This window comes from Quercus suber, unplaced genomic scaffold, assembly GCF_002906115.3.
Source record: "Quercus suber isolate HL8 unplaced genomic scaffold, Cork oak 2.0 scaffold_14, whole genome shotgun sequence".
NCBI classification, from domain to species: Eukaryota; Viridiplantae; Streptophyta; class Magnoliopsida; order Fagales; family Fagaceae; genus Quercus; species Quercus suber.
In genome coordinates, this window is record NW_027069479.1 from 428,207 (window position 1) to 445,125 (window position 16,919).

The 16,919-nt window shown below is 37.9% G+C and overlaps 1 long non-coding RNA gene across 1 annotated transcript; it reads right to left on the minus strand.

Annotated features, from left to right (window-relative positions):
• Nucleotides 1–15,155: 15,155 nt before the first annotated feature.
• Nucleotides 15,156–15,877, minus strand: LOC112007505 (uncharacterized). Its single transcript, XR_010631748.1, has 2 exons — nucleotides 15,496–15,877; nucleotides 15,156–15,383 (listed from the first exon to the last, which is right to left on the minus strand). It is a non-coding gene; the product is annotated as an uncharacterized LOC112007505 (long non-coding RNA).
• Nucleotides 15,878–16,919: the final 1,042 nt, after the last annotated feature.

Genomic DNA, 16,919 nt, shown 5'->3' on the forward strand with positions numbered 1-16,919 from the left:
CCTTTTGACAAAATTTATAATGAGAAATGTTAAAGTCTTAGAATCCAAATTGAGTCTAAATAATTTTTAATTATTATTTAATTTTATATTATTTATCTAATGTATTTTTTCATTTTTTTAAAGAAAAATAACTCCTATATAATACTAAGCTTAAAAATGATGACTATTTATGTATCATTTTATTATTATTGTTGTTGTTGAATATTTTTGTATATATACACAAATTATAATGTACAGTAAAAATAAATAATTATCGCATATATAAGGATCTCAAATATTGTGAAATTTACTATATAAATATTTTTTTTTTATGGGCATTGTGAAATAACATAGGATTATTGTGTCATTTTTTTATTTGATTTGATTTTGATGCATTGCATCATCTACCAATTACCATGTATGAATGGCGGTGCCACATGTCGAAGGTGGGGTCCACGTCTGGAATGGGTTCTTCGTCAAGTGTGCCACACGTGGGCATGATCTCATTAAGAACTGAATAGATCTTTTCCTTTTCTTTTCTTAAAACGTATCCTCCAGAGATCAACAGAATGATGGAAGTGTTTAAGTGAATAAAACGTGAACTTCAATCTCAAGTAACCTTTAACCAAAAAAAAAAAAATCTCAAGTAGCCCAAAAAAATAAAATTAAATATTTTATTAAAAGTTTTGTTATTATTATTATTTTTATTTTTTAAAAGCAATAGGAACAGACGTGAATTTAATAATAATAGTATTAGTGTGCGTTTGGATTATGATGAAAAATAAAAATTATTTTATTATTCAGCTTATTTTTTCTACTATTTATGGCTCATATTGTACTTTTTGACATTATTTATAGATTCTATTATACTATTTCAACTAAATTTTACCTTTACTTACCGTACTTTTAGTAATAATTTTTTAGTTTTAACAAAACAAATAATATCTAAACACACCCACAGTAATCCGGATATTGATATGCAGAAATGGTGTTCGATGCGTTTTTCCAGAGAACTTCTTTTCAAAATAAAATATTGTAGTGGATGGTTTTGGACTTAATCCAATTGTCTTCGTATGGTTGGAATTGGAACTTATAAAAATATAGGAGTATGGGCATATGCATAAAGGGCCTCCAGAAGGACGCCAATGTGAACGGGAAGAGCTCACCAAAAATATAAAGCAATCTGAAAAATATAAAGCACGTTTTTTGTCTTCAGAAAACGTTTACTTATTTATTCCCAAATAGGGAAAAGGCATGCTTCACGAAACACAAGGGATGCTAACGATGAGAGCAAGAAATATTGTGAACCAATAACCATTCTCCACAAATATAAATATTTGTAAAGGTATGTTTACTTATTTATTCCCAAATAAGGAAAAGGCATGTTTCACGTAACACAAGGGAAGCTAATGATGAGAGCAAGAAATATTGTAAACCAATAACCATTCACTTCACAAGTTTAAGTATTTGTTAAGTGTAAGAACAATAGTCGGGGTTCAAGTTTTCAACAAGAAACTTTATATATATATATACATTTAGATTAAACTAAAGTAGAAATTCTATCTTATATAAAAATAATAATAATAATAATAATAAGATAAATTGTAAATTACACCCTTGAAGTTTGAGATTATTTGGATTTTACATTCTAAAATTTCAAAATTTTGGTTTTACACCCTAAAATTTTGTTCTGTTAGCAATTCACAGTTCTCGAATAGTTTCTGCTGTTAATTGACACATCACAGTGCAGACATATTTTATTTTTGTCATATTAACAGACATGGCAAAACGAGTCAGAATTTTCGGACTTGACCCAACCCTAAGTAAAAATAGGTTAACCTGTGACCCAACCTGTGTTTTTTGCAAGTCTACCTGACCCGAGACCTAAACCATTTTTTTTTTTTTTGGGTAAAAAAATAATAAAATTAAGATAATATTGGTTTAATTGTTTGTTGTGAGTTTTAAGGAAACAATTGAGACATTTACATAACCACATGCAAATGAACTAAAAGATCAATGGTTGAGCATTCTATAATGAGTAAAGATTTTTAAATATCAAATAGAAAAATACATGTCAAGATAATTTAGTTACAGTAGAGTTAAAAATTTAAATTTAAAATTGTAGATATGTGTAAGAAACATTCATAAGTGTGAAAATAGTGAAGCCAAAATATCAAATTAGTATTGTGGGGACTCAAATTGGATTGACCCTGAGTGACGGGTTTACAGCCCAATAAGCCCAAACAATAAATTTATAGAGAGTGGGGTGAAAGGTTTAAGTGCTGACCGTCGATCACCAAGTAGGAATTTTCTTACAACGAAGAAAAATGCTAAGAGTTTTTCTTTCAAGGGGGGAGATGCTCCTCGGCCTGTGGCCGAGGAGGCCTTATTGTTCTCCTTCCCCCCCCCCCCCCTTTTTTTTCTTAAATTAATAAACCCAATAGTTATTTTATATATTTTTATATAAATGATATATATACATCAGATGATTTCCTTCCAAGGTTTGATTCTTAAAACATGAATAATAAAAATAGGACAGAAGGACTATTTAATATTTATCATAAGAAATCTCTCTTTAAAAGAATAAAAATTAATAAACTCAATAGATAAAATTTAAAAGTTCTTTTTTTAGAATCACTTACCATAAAAGTTAAAAGTTAAAACTATTTATTACTTGGTTAAAATAATATGATAAATCTTTATTGGGCTTTCTGTCAAGCTTAGGCCCTTTACGATGATAGTCTTTTCGGAGCTAGTTCTATAACTCAGTTTTCTTTCATTACCCATGTGAAAGGAGCAGACCTTTGAAGGTAAAGTGTGAATGAGAACTTACATGAAAGAGGAATGAAGAAAAAGGGACTGACATAAATGAAAAGGGCAAAGAACAATTAAATATTGTCGTTTGAAGAAACTTTGGTTGGATGGGAACTACAAATCAACAACTAGGTCAAGGATTTGGTCCAACGAAACTGCACAGCCAAAAAATGCTTTTGCAAATTCCCCCACTAGGGTCCTTCCTGATTGAAATTTGGGAATATATAAATAGGAAACTTTGGCAAAAATAATTTAAGAAACTTTTTATGATAAATTGAAATGTTGTAAAAAAAAAAATTTATAAAAATTTCTTAAAATGGTTTATTAATGATTTAATGTATGCCTTCCATTGCATTTTTTATTTTTATTTTTTATTTATTGAAGGGAATTTGAACCATGTTATAACAAAAATTTGCACAATTTTTGTCACAACTGGTGAGTTTTTTATTTTATTTTTATTTTTTATGTATACATGTTGAGTTGCGAGTAATGGGTAAAGTTGCATAATATTTTTTGTAATCCTAAGAGCACACACATCAATGGGTGTATAATATATATATATATATATATAATTTACATATTTTTGTATAAAAAATGACCCACATCAACTAGTGTATAATTGTGTAAGTTTATAAGTTTGTTACAATGTAAATTTACACTGACAATATTCATTTTGCAATTTTTTTTTTCTTTTTATGTATGATGAAAGAAGATAGTGGAAAGAGAGTGGATTATGATTGTTATGTGTGAAGAAAGAGAAACAATTAAAAATCAAGAAAAAATGATTTTTTTTTTTAATGAAATGTAGTGTAAAATGGATAATATAAATGAGTGTTTTCAAAAGTGAGTATGTAAAATAGAATAGGTTCTTATGCTAAAATAGACACACAAAAAAAAGTTTACACAAACTAATGCAATTCTAAAGTAAATTTCCCATAAAAATAGGGGCTATAAAGGGTTAGGAACAGGATGAGACAACAACAAAAAATAAAATAAATAGAAAGACATAAAGTGGTTTAAGAGCATTCACATTAGTCTCACCAATTTTATATTTCAGCAAAAATTTATCTAAACTCAACAGAAACAAGTGTGCATCAACCTCACTTAATTATCTAAAATTTTAAAAAATGATAATCTCATCACTACTGTAGGGACTCAATTTGGATGGACCCTGAGTGATGGATTTTCAGCCCAATAAGCCCAAACAATAAATTTATAGAGAGGGGTTTGACAGGACTAGGTGCTGGCCATTGATCACCATGCAAGAATCTTGTCTTATAAAAAATGTTAAGAGTTCCTTTACAACTGGGGGATTCTCCTCGGCCACAGGCCGAGGAGGCCATAATGTTCTTTATTTTTCCCCCCTCCCCTTTTTTGCTTTACTAGCTTTTCTTTTATAGTCTTCATCTCCCTATCCCCTGCTTCCATCTGTTGATCATCTATTTGCCTTTCTTCTGGTCGTCTGTCCCATCAGAGGCCTTATCGGTACTCAAGTGGTTCACTCTAATCAACGTTATCCTGCCAAGGGGTTACCTCCCCATTAATGTGGCCAGGGGGGTTAGTTGAGTGCATTAAATGCGAGAGTGACAACTTACTTTGGGGTTAGCCTCTCCCCAAAATCACCTTTTGTCAGGCCGAGGATAAGGTAGTCCTCGGCGTGGATTGGGAAAATAGACCTTCCCCTCTCTAGTCCCAAATAGCTTGTGCTCCTCGGCATGAACCTTGAGCCTGCTGCATGATGGGCCGAGGCTATCAGGCCTATGGGCCCCACAATAGCCCCTCAAAACTCTGCTGCACGTTCCCTCGAACGAGAAGGAGGGTTTTGATACATGCGGGTCCATTGGACGAATTGCTCCACTTCGGCTTATGCTGATGCTGGCGGCTTTTTGACTGCCCGATGCGCGTTTCTAGCGTTTCAAGACTTAATGGGTGCCCACATTAAATTTTGGCGGCACCACGTTTCCCACTTTCAACGGCATGATCTTTTGCTTTTATGGGAAAACGGTTTCATTTGGGGAACTTAAGGGAGAGCATAAATACCTGTTTGAATCGCCTGGTTTCATCATTTTTGTGCTTATAATTTATTGATGCATATAGTCTGAATCTGGTTCGACTTACATACTATCTGAAGGGTATCGTCATACTTCTGTAAGTTCTCCTTTTCTAGTGACCCCAAATTTCCTTGATTTCATTCTTCTTTTTCTCTTTTTAGAACTTTTAGTTGCCTTTGGGAAATGGGTAAGTTTAAGAAGTTGGTCGAGTCCGATGAAATGATGAACAAATTCATTGTTGACTATGGAATACCCAATAATGTGAATTTGTAGTACTGCGAAGAAGGAGAGTGGTACCTTAGGAGGAGAGAGGGTGAGGTTGTGATCCCAATAGTCGCTTTTGTAGAAGGAGGGATGAAAATCTCTATGAGGCCGGTGACCCTCAATTACCTTAGGCATTTCCGCCTGGCTCCTACTCAGTGTGCTGTGAATGTATTTAGGATACTGGGGTGTGTAGATACCCTGAATGAGAAAATAGGGCTGAGACTGACTCACCATGATGTGAATTGGTGTTACAACCTTCATCATCTGAGGGGTAAGACATATTATATGAAGATAAGGGACGATAGGGTTCGTCTCATCCAGTGTCTTCCTGATTCCAATAAGGGGTTGAACCAAGACTTCCTCATAGTGTCGGGAGAGTGGCACGACGGCTTTCATTGCCCAATCGTAGAGGGGGAGCCAGGTAGGGCATCCGAAATATAAGATAATCTAGGCCTCAACCTTTTCAAGTTTTATACCTGTATACCCGATTTGATTGACTAACCATAGGAATTTTGCTTTTCTTTTCACAGATCCATACGCCTTTGCACGTCACTTTCACCTGGTTAATAAAGCGGATTTGGAAACCGTTCTCAGGTCGGAACTTTTCTTAAACGAACCTGACAACCAAGTCAGAGCTGCTCATAAAATCCTCGGGTGCGACCCAGCTCAGACGTCATTCCCTGTTCCGCAGCATGTAATTAGAGCTCGTGATCCTCGGCTTACGCAGATTACCGTGGTGGAGAGCGGTTTTTCTTTTACTGAGGGGTCTTACATACCTGAAGGTATTCCGCTATCAGGTCCTTCTTCATCCCGGCAAGTAACGGTGGCCGAGAAAGGACCATCTAAGAAAGCAAGGGAGGTGGTTGAATTGAGTTCCTCCGAGGACGAGTATAGTGTGTTTGACTTAGCTGATCAGCCCGAGGATCCTCCCGGTGACCTAGGAGATCCTCACTTGTCCGAAGCCGATCTTCAGTCCTTAAAAGTTGGTACCCAGGCTGAGATGGGTCTAAAGAGACAGCCCCAAACCAATCTTCTCGACCTGCTTGAAGGCGGTTCCAAGAAGGATGTACCAAGGGAGTCGCAGTCCCAGCCCCCAGCACCTCAACCCCGGACTCCAACCATGCAAACCAGGTCGTCCTCCATTCCTACAGTAACTGCCCCTCCTACTGAGTCTCCTGATCCGAAAAGGAAAAGACTTTCTAAGGATAAGGAGCCAATGGAGGGGAGCAAATCTCACTCTTCGCCCGAGGAGGGTAGGACTCGCAGGCCTCCAAAGCAATTGAAGCTCGGTGATCAAAGGAAGAGCAAGAAGGCCACCCAGCAATCCCAGGCTCAAGCCTGGCTGCCTGCTGCCATGCTCCATGATCAGCCCCTAATGGATAATGCGTCGATACGAGAGTCTCAAGGAGACGAGGGGGCTCTCGTGGCCGAGGCCCTAGAGAAGTCTCTTCTTCTTCCCACAGATATGGCTGAGTTAGAGAAAATGAGTGGGGTAGAGGTTGTCCTCGACCTTAAAAAATATCTAGGCATGGTAGGTCCCTTGGCACTTAATCATTTTACCAAAAATTTTTGTCGCTTAGTATTTTTCTTTCTCTTTACAGAGCTGCTTGTTTTTGCTGGCAGGCTATCCAGACCCTTTTTAGGTTGGGCGAAGAGGTTGATGACCATAGTCATGCCTTAGCGCAAGAGCGCGATAAGTTCCTGGAGGCGGCCAAAACTCTTAAGAGATCTGAGGCCGACCTGAAAAAGGCGACTGAGGACCAAACTGACCGCTTGCAAAATGTTGAGGGTCAATTACAGAAGGCCATTACCTATATGAAGGGAAATTTGACCAAGGCAATACATGACAAAGGTGTTGCCGAGTATGCCAGGGACGAGGCTGTGAGAGCCAGAGACGAGGCGGTTTTTGCGAAAACAGACGCTGAGCGCTCTGTGGAAAAGGCAGAGGAAGATGCTTTCGCAGAAGGGGTGGCTAAGACTGAAGCCACCCTTCGGGCTCAAGTTCCTGCTGTGTGCAGGCATTATTGCTCTCAAACCTGGCATGAAGCCCTCAACCAAGCAGGGGTTGATGCTTCGTCTGATCTTAGAAGGGAAGACAGGGTATATTACCCTATTGCCATTCGCGAGGTTGCACCTGCTACTCCTGAGGAGGGATCCTCATTACCATCGGTTGAAAGTCAGGATAGGACCACTGAGGATGTGCCGTTAACTGGTCAACCATCCGAGGAGGTTGAGCCCCAAAGAGTGTTGGGGGAAGTTGCGACCGAGGGTTAGGGAATGCCACAAGACATAGCAAGTCCTCCGGCGGACCTTTTGAAATCGAGCCCTTAGGCCTTAGCGCAGACCTTTTGATTTATTTATTGATTTAATTTGCTCATTGAATTGAGGAGACTAGTATACGGCATAGGATGAATTTGTTTATCTTCTCTTTTGTCTCATTTTGTTTCTTGCCTCAGTGGCGTTGTAAGGGAATTGTATACTTTCTTTTTGAATTTGAATACGTAATACTTCTCTTCCAACTAATGATATTTTCTTTTCTGTTGTTCACTTTACTATTGTGCTCTGCTCAATATTCGTACTTTATTCTGGAGTTTGCCTCATGAAACCATCTGTTATCCTTCGAATATAAATCTAAATACCGCAGTATAGCTTGATCCTAAGTAACGCTCTAGTTTTTATCTAGATGGTTATTTTCTCTATGGGTTTGAGTCCGAGGACCATGCAACACTCTGGTTATGCCCAGTACTTCTATTTTTCTATAACTATTTAGTTTTCCATAGGCTTGGGTCCGAGGACCATGCAATGCCTTGGTTCTGTCTACCACTTCTATTTTTCCTGTAAGTATCTAGTTTCCCCATAGGTTTAGGTCCGAGAACCATGCAATACCTTGGTTCTGTCTAGTACCCAGGTATAATGGTGTGTGTAGTTTTACCATAGGTTTGGGTCCGAGGACCATGCAATACCTTGGTTCTGTCTACCACTTCAATTTTTTGTGAATGAGACATAATGGTGTGCGTAGTTTTACCATAGGCTTGGGTCTGAGGACCATGCAATACCTTGGCTCTGTCTACCACTTCAATTTTTGTGAATGGGAAAGGTGCTAGTTTACCATAGTTGGTCGAGGCTGACTGCTTGTCTACCACATTATGGCAAATATGCGGTCGATTTTACCATAGGCTTGGGTCCGAGGACCATGCAATACCTTGGCTCTGTCTACCACTTCAATTTTTGTGAATGGACATAATGGTGTGCGTAGTTTTACCATAGGCTTGGGTCCGAGGACCATGCAATACCGCTCTGGCTCTGTCTACCACTTCAATTTTTGTGAATGAGACATAATGTGTGCGTAGTTTTACCATAGGCTTGGGTCCGAGGACCATGCAATACCTTGGCTCTGTCTACCACTTCAATTTTTGTGAATGAGACATAATGGTGTGCGTAGTTTTACCATAGGCTTGGGTCCGAGGACCATGCAATACCTTGGCTCTGTCTACCACTTCAATTTTTGTGAATGAGACATAATGGTGTGCGTAGTTTTACCATAGGCTTGGGTCCGAGGACCATGCAATACCTTGGCTCTGTCTACCACTTCAATTTTTGTGAATGAGACATAATGGTGTGCGTAGTTTTACCATAGGCTTGGGTCCGAGGACCATGCAATACCTTGGCTCTGTCTACCACTTCAATTTTTGTGATTAGGGATTTGCCCTCAGATCGCTTTACTGGAGATGATTACTCTTTGCGTCAGATTATGATCTTTACACGTGGCATTGATCTCACCTCTAACTCAAGGCCCCATCTTTTTCATTTATGAAGCGCCCTTTGTCTGTTCGTATTCCGCGCTTGACGCTCCGGTGCACGAAACGTGCCTTCATTACTGTCCTCGTAAATTGACACGAGTCCAACCGTCCGTGGTCTCCTTGGAAATTGGCGATTTCATTACTGACCCCGCTGATAATACCCTCTTCGAACTCTGCATGAATTAACTCTCACCAAACTTCCATCCCCTGTATAAAGTAAGGGGATGGTTCCCCCACTACCCATGAACCTCTCAACACCAACAGAGCAAAACACTTTCTTGCAACTTTCCGTTCCCTTTTAACAACCCCGCCGGAATTGTCACCGGGACTGATAAAAACCGGCATGGCCGCAGCCCCCACTGGGCTTTCGGTGCGGCAGAGCCTAGGCGTAACCCTGATGGCGCCCTTCGAGGTATTCCAGAGGGGTGTTGTTAGAGAACCTAAGGTCCTTCCCCGGAGCACACCTCCGACGAGGAAGACGCGCGAATTCACCTCATGGGCGGTGCTCGAGTGTTGCCGTCTCCAATGGCCAACACTTGAGAGGAACGGAGAGAATCGAGGGAACATCATGGGGGAGGGTATCCCGGAGCCCCTGTATCTGCTCCTCTCTTTGTTCTAGCTCTGCCCAGCCGAGGAGGGAGTGGTTGGGGGCCTGAGGGCATGATTGTCCTTCACCTCCTCCACCGTGTGTCAAGCTCTCCCATTCTCTTGGTGCCAAATAAAAGCACGGGTTGACACTTCCCTCCGGCTAGTTTCCTCTTGGGGCGGCCCCACCTGGGCCTCTGATTGTAGGAGTAGCTAGGAATAGCAGGTGGCTATTAGCTCGTAAATTTACTTGTAAAATAGGCCTACCTGAGCCTCTGATTGTAATATGTAATTTTTCTATGTATGAATTAATAATATCAAGATCTTTTGTTTTTCGCTCTTCTCTTTCTTTTCTTTCTCCTTTTATTTTTAAAATGAATACTTAGAACTTAGAACTCTTATCTTATTCAATCCACTGAAAAACAAATACTTAGAACTTAGAACATCTACCTGGTGCACCGGCCAGCACCCTAATTCCTTCCCCACAGACGGCGCCAATTGTGGGGACTCAAATTGGATTGACCCTGAGTGACGGGTTCACAGCCCAATAAGTCCAAACAATAAATTTATAGAGAGTGGGGTGAAAGGTTTAGGTGCTGACCGTCGATCACCAAGTAGGAATTTTCTTCCAATGAAGAAAACTGCTAAGAGTTTTTCTTTCAAGGGGGGAGATGCTCCTCGGCCTGTGGCCGAGGAGGCCTTATTGTTCTCCTTCCCGCTCTCCTCTTTTTTTTACTTTACTAACTTCTCTTTTATAGTTTTCATCCTTCTATCCCCTCTCTCCATCTGTTGATCGTCTATTTGCCTTCTTATCTGGCCATCCGTCCCATCAGAGGCCTTATCGGTACTCAAGTGGTTCACTCTGATCAACGTTATCCTGCCAAGGGGTTACCTCCCCATTAATGCGGCCAGGAGGGTTTGTTGAGTGCATTAAATGCGAGAGTGACAGCTAACTTTGGGGTTAGCCACTCCCTAAAGTTACCTTTGTCAGGCCGAGGACGAGGTATCCTCGGCGTGGATCCTAGGAAAATAGGCTCTCCCCATCTCTCTCAAAAATAGCTTGTGCTCCTCGGCATAGGCCTTGGGCTTGCTATATGATGGGCCGAGGCTATCAGGCCTACGGGCCCCACAAAAATCATTCAAAAATTATGCTTATTATGGTTTACTTATATTGGATTTCTCTTTTTTACACTAAATTAACTCATTTGATACAAAAATTAAAAAAAACTTAGATTAGATGGAATATATGTTACAAAATTAAACTCTAATTGAAATCCAATTTTTACATTGAATTAACTCACTTGGCACAAAATTTTTAAAACTTAGATTAAATGGGACACATGGTGCAAAATTAGACTTTAATTGAATTTCAATTTGAAATATAATTGGATTTTCTCTCAACTTCACCTATTATACATACATACATATATATATATATATATATATATATAGATTTGACAAATACAGTGAATGTCAGTAAGTAAGAGCATCTACAACCAGTATTTTCAAACAATTCTATTTTATCATTTAATAACCTACTTTATCATTTATACCCTACCATTTTACGACACTCTCAACATCCCTAAACTCTATATTTTTTGCTCCTTTATTTAAATATTATTTTTTATTCTTTTTTTACTATTTCTCTTTCACCACCAAACAACCTCCAAATAGCAACATAGTGAACACACTACCTCTCTTACCACCAAACAACCTCTAAATAGCAACACAATGAACACATTACGACCCTCATATATCCTAGCACAACCACCAGACCATCAAACCAAAAGCAAAACCATGTTAAAAAGAAACCATCAAACCAAACCAGACTTTCATATATACCAGCAAACCCAGAGAGAGAGAGAGAAAACCCATTAACAAAGCCATCGGAGCCAATCACAATGCCACACCAATTTGCCAAAACCCACCACCAATGTGCCACAATCTCCACAACTAACCCATCACAAACCCACTCGATCTTCACCCATAAACAAAACAAATAGCCACTCGATCCTCCACACCACACTGATCCCCGTGAGAGACCCATCACGACCCTCCACGCCAATCAACTCCCATGCCACGCTAGGCCACCACTAGACCACCACATCTACGGCCACCACGATCCACCACCAAAACTCAGCTCCAAACCCACGGCCAAAACCGATTAGTAAACCCATCACCCATAACCAAATCCATGGAGCTCCGTTGGTGCTTACCTATGGGTTGATGATCACGGTGGAGCTTTGTTGATTGTAGAGAAGAGGGAGAAAGAGAGGAAAGTGAGTGAAAGATAGAGAGATGAGAGACGGTGTGATGAGAGAGAAAGAGGAATAAAATATAATCCAATGTTTTGATAAAGTGCTAAAATACCATTTTACTTTTGGGATAGTACTATAGCACTATGCCAAAAAAAATTGGATTTTTACACTTTCCCACTTTCAATTGCTGAGCATGTTTTGAGCACGTTTTGGGCTTGAATGCCAAATATACTTTACATATGGCATTTTGTAGGCTGATGCTTTAACGCTTTAAAAATATGGGTTTCTAAAATATGAACAATAAATTATAGAGGTTTTTTCCCTAAGAGCATCCACAATGGGACATGGATATGCCAAATGTCCACAAAATTTAAGCCTTGAGCAACAATTAGACCCAGCAGCTGGAATGCTAAAAGTGGGAAAGTGTAAATTTTTTTGGCATAGTGCTACAATGCCATCTTATATCCATACTATCTTTTACACTTTCCTAGTGGGATACGTGATTTACCAGTTTTTGTAATTCCTCTATTTTATAACTAATATTATGCCAAAAATAATATTAGTATTTTATTCCACTATTTTCTCTCTCATCTCTCTCTGTCTCTGTCTCTGTCTCTGTCTCACACTTTCCTCTCTTTCTCCTTCTTCTCTATCACACCTTCGGTCTGTCTCCGATGCAAGGTCCAAAAACTAGACGTCATTGATTTCGGTCCGTTGCCGCCGTTGAGTCCGTGCAGATCGTTGGTGCTCGGAGCGACACGAGCCGATCTCTCCATGACATGAGACAATCTCTCTGTGATGATGCCATTGGATAGCGTGACGATGAACACAGTGAATAGGAGGAAAGCGATGAACGCGAGTTTGTAGGCGCTGAAGTGGAGAATCTGGTGTCAAAAAGCGCTGCCGAAGTGGGTTGCGATCCGGTTCTTCTAGGTTGCGATCTGGGCTCTGTGTGTGTGTGTGTGTGTGTTTTTTTTTTTTTTTTCGATGCCTAAAGGAAGAGGTCTGGGTTCTTCTGGGTTGCGATCTGGTTTTTTTTTTTTTTTTTCCTTCTATTGTGACTGATGGCTTAAGGAAGAGGTGGGTATGAGTTTGATATGGATGGTGGCTGAATTTTATCTCTGCTCTTTCTTTCTTTGTGAATATGGCTGAATTGGCCGTGAAGAGAAGAAAAAAAAAATCAAGGATTTTTTCAAGTTGCAGGCGTGTATTGGTGGGTGGTTGTTCTGGGTTTGGGTTGGTGGATGAGAGAGGGAAAAACAGAGAGACAGAGAACAGAGATGAAGAGAGAAGAGAGAGAGATTTTTTATATTATTTTATTGTGTAATTTTTATTATTATAATAAGTAGAACGAAAAAATGAAATATGAGATGTTTGATGTATTGTAAAATTGTATGATATAAGTGATAAAATAACTTTTTAAGATGGTAAATGATATGGAAGAATTACACGCAGGTACCATGAACCCAACCCGTCAGCTTTTGCTCTGGCTGACGGGTCCTCTATGACATGCTAGTCGCGAAGGAATGCATGCTAACTAGGTTAAAACAAAACCGACGGGCTGAAGTCCCCTAGGCTGCTGAACAAAGCATAAAGGCTGACGGTAACTTAGCTGAAGGGAAGTACAGGCTGACGGCTGAAAGGCTGACGGTTCCATAAAGAACATAACTTGGTCATCACGCATGGGTCTTAGGGAAATTACTTGTATTCCACGCCCAGTATCAGAGTCCTATAAGGAAAGGATTCCGCAATCTACGCGCATAAGGATTCCTATAAGGAAAAGACTTCTACTCCAAGGAAGAAAGGTCCACCCTCTACTACTATAAAAGCCCCAATACCCTCATAAGCCGAGGTACGTATAATTAACCCCTCTCTAGCACTCTAGAGTTAAAAAAGAAGTTCTAACTTGACCTTCGGAGGGTATTTGGCCGGCACCACACCGGTGCTCTCTGCGAGGTCCTTTCCTTTTTGTTGTGTAGGTGTTGTTTTGAGCGTACAAGCGTCGTGCAACTCACTGGTGAGATTTACGGCATCATCAGTAAAATAGGATGAGATATGAGATTCGGATGTGGAATGACTCCAAATTCCAACTTTAACTATTAAACTGTTCTTTAGGACTTCAGGTTTTAAAGACCATCTTAAGGTTTTTTTTAGCGAAATTGGCAAACGTCTGACAGTTTCTTAAAAAAATTTAAGGCTCTTCAATCTCTTCTTTTATAGTGCTAACGCTCTACTTTGATTCATCCTTCAAATCCATCTTGAATTGATTTTTTTTTAAAGAAAAAAATGCATCTTGAATTGAGTTATTATCGTTAATGAAAATAGAAAAATAATTATTTTCATCTTTTTTCTTCTCCAAAAAAAAAAAAAAAATGCAGGTGTACATTTTTGAATAAGATGAAAACCAAAAACGTAAAGGTCCAAAAAAAACGTAAAGGTCAAAGAAAAATTTCGCACGACTTTTCCGAATGGAATAAAATTCAATGGGCTAGTCAAATTACATTTTTCGAACCAACTAGAAAAGCATCACATTTTCAGATACACATTGCCATACAAGTTCCACATATTACATTCCTCTCTCTCTCTCGTCATGAAATTACATATTAGATTAATCGGTGTCTAAGCACAACTAAAATTTTGACATTATCAAATTAGAAAATATTTGGGAATAGAAAATTGCTAAATGGACAAATAATTAATATTAATTAATTTCTTTATTAGTTTATATTACACAAGAATCAAAGCAGTGTAAAATCGCTCCAAGATCTCCATATTCAATACTAGGAGAAAGTACATAAAGAATTTATATTAATTATCCTAATTAAAGACACAAAATTTAAATAAATAAATCAATGGAAGAGGTATGTGATTGCAAGGGCCAGTAGTAGAAGGAAGTAAGCAATCCCTTGATCTATCGCTGCGCCTGCATCAAACAAGAACAAAAAAGAATTAATTATCACCGATCTGGTAAAACCCAAAAATCAAGCATAGAAATTTGTTTCCCAAATTTGAGTTATTATCGTTAATGAAAATAGAAAAATAATTATTTTCATTTTTTTTCTTCTCCAAAAAAAAAAAAAAAAATGCAGGTGTACAGTTTTGAATAAGATGAAAACCAAAAACGTAAAGGTCCAAAAAAAACGTAAAGGTCAAAGAAAATTTTCGCACGACTTTTCCGAATGGAATAAAATTCAATGGGCTAGTCAAATTACATTTTTCGAACCAACTAGAAAAGCATCACATTTTCAGATACACATTGCCATACAAGTTCCACATATTACATTCCTCTCTCTCGAGTCATGAAATTACATATTAGATTAATCGGTGTCTAAGCACAACTAAAATTTTGACATTATCAAATTAGAAAATATTTGGGAATAGAAATTTGCTAAATGGACAAATAATTAATATTAATTAATTTCTTTATTAGTTTATATTACACAAGAATCAAAGCAGTGTAAAATCGCTCCAAGATCTCCATATTCAATACTAGGAGAAAGTACATAAAGAATTTATATTAATTATCCTAATTAAAGACACAAAATTTAAATAAATAAATCAATGGAAGAGGTATGTGATTGCAAGGGCCAGTAGTAGAAGGAAGTAAGCAATCCCTTGATCTATCGCAGCGCCTGCATCAAACAAGAACAAAAAAGAATTAATTATCGCCGATCTGGTAAAACCCAAAAATCAAGCATAGAAATTTGTTTCCCAAAAATGAAGATTTATATAGTTAGTAATTACCATCGCTGGTTGGGCCCTGGGGTGCAGGAGAAGGAGCCAAGGACTGCGCATGGCTGAGTCGCAAAAGTGCCAAGAACATGAAGCCAATGACTGGGAGGGCGTACAATCTCATGGAATTCATTTTCAATTGGGAATTGGAGAAGAATAAATGGGAGATGAATAAAGAATTTTTTGGAGTAATTGGGAGGAATTCAAGGACTTTTTATTTTGAGAGGAAAAATTGGCAATAGGGTGGTATTTATACGGTGGGTTTAGGGTGACATAGAAGAAGAGTTAGGAGAGCATGTGCATCTTCTAAGAAAGTGAATTTTGAGTGCGAGTGAGTGTAGGGTTTGAAGGAACGCGTGATGAACGCGAGAGATTTGACTCGGTTGGCGGCTAATTGACTCGTACTCGAACACGACTTTCCATTTGGATGACTAGGATATTGCCTCGTGGCGTTTAAGTTTCGTTTCTGATAGGAATTTTCTTTTCCTTTTCTCTAGAACCACTTTGGCAGCTCATGATGATTTTCGTTTTCCTTTCCGTATATTTTTATTTATATATTTTTTATTATTAAAATTTTAATGGGTTGGCAATGGCATTAAAGTTTTCAGATTCTTTGTTTGTGAAAACAGCACGTGGGGTTGGAGTCATGGGAAAGGAGAGAAATCTTCAGTTTAGTTCATTTTGATTTTTTTTTTTTTTTGGAAAGTGATTTAATTCAGGCATTTACAATGAAAGTCTCGTGTGAATCTTCCAACAACAGCCAAAACTTGGATAAGTACATAGATGGGGGTTCATATTAATCAGATAAACAATGATTTCAAGTGTTCCTTTAGAATTTGCTTCAAAAAAAAAAAAAAAGTGTTCCTTTAGAATTTATATTAGTTTTTTTTGTCATATTTATTTATTTATTTATTTCTGAATTGAAATTCTATTTAATTAATTATTAAAAGTTGGTAAAAATACGGTTATATTTTTTGCTTTTTAAAAAAAATGAAGCTCTAAAATCGTACACATAAAACTTCTAAAAAAAAATCATTCACATAAAAAATTAAAAATAATTTTTTTAATTAAAAAAAAAAAGCCCAAACTCACCCCAACATAACAATTTTAATTTTCTTTTTGATATTGCTTTGCAGGGGGGTTTTTCTAGGACTAGGACTACCAAAGAAATTAGTGACGATGACATTTTAAGTGGGATGTGCATTATGCTTTTGGTTTTTTTTTTTTTCCTGAATTTTTTTTATCTTAATTGTTTATATATAATTTTTTTTTTGTTTTTTCAAAATATAACTATATATTTAGGGTTCATTTGGTAGAGCATTTTAGCAACATGTTTTTAATTTTTAAACAATATTACACGTATTTCTACACACTTTTTACCTACACTTATTTTCAAAAAATACAAATAACATTACTCAAATACTTTGATTTTAGCA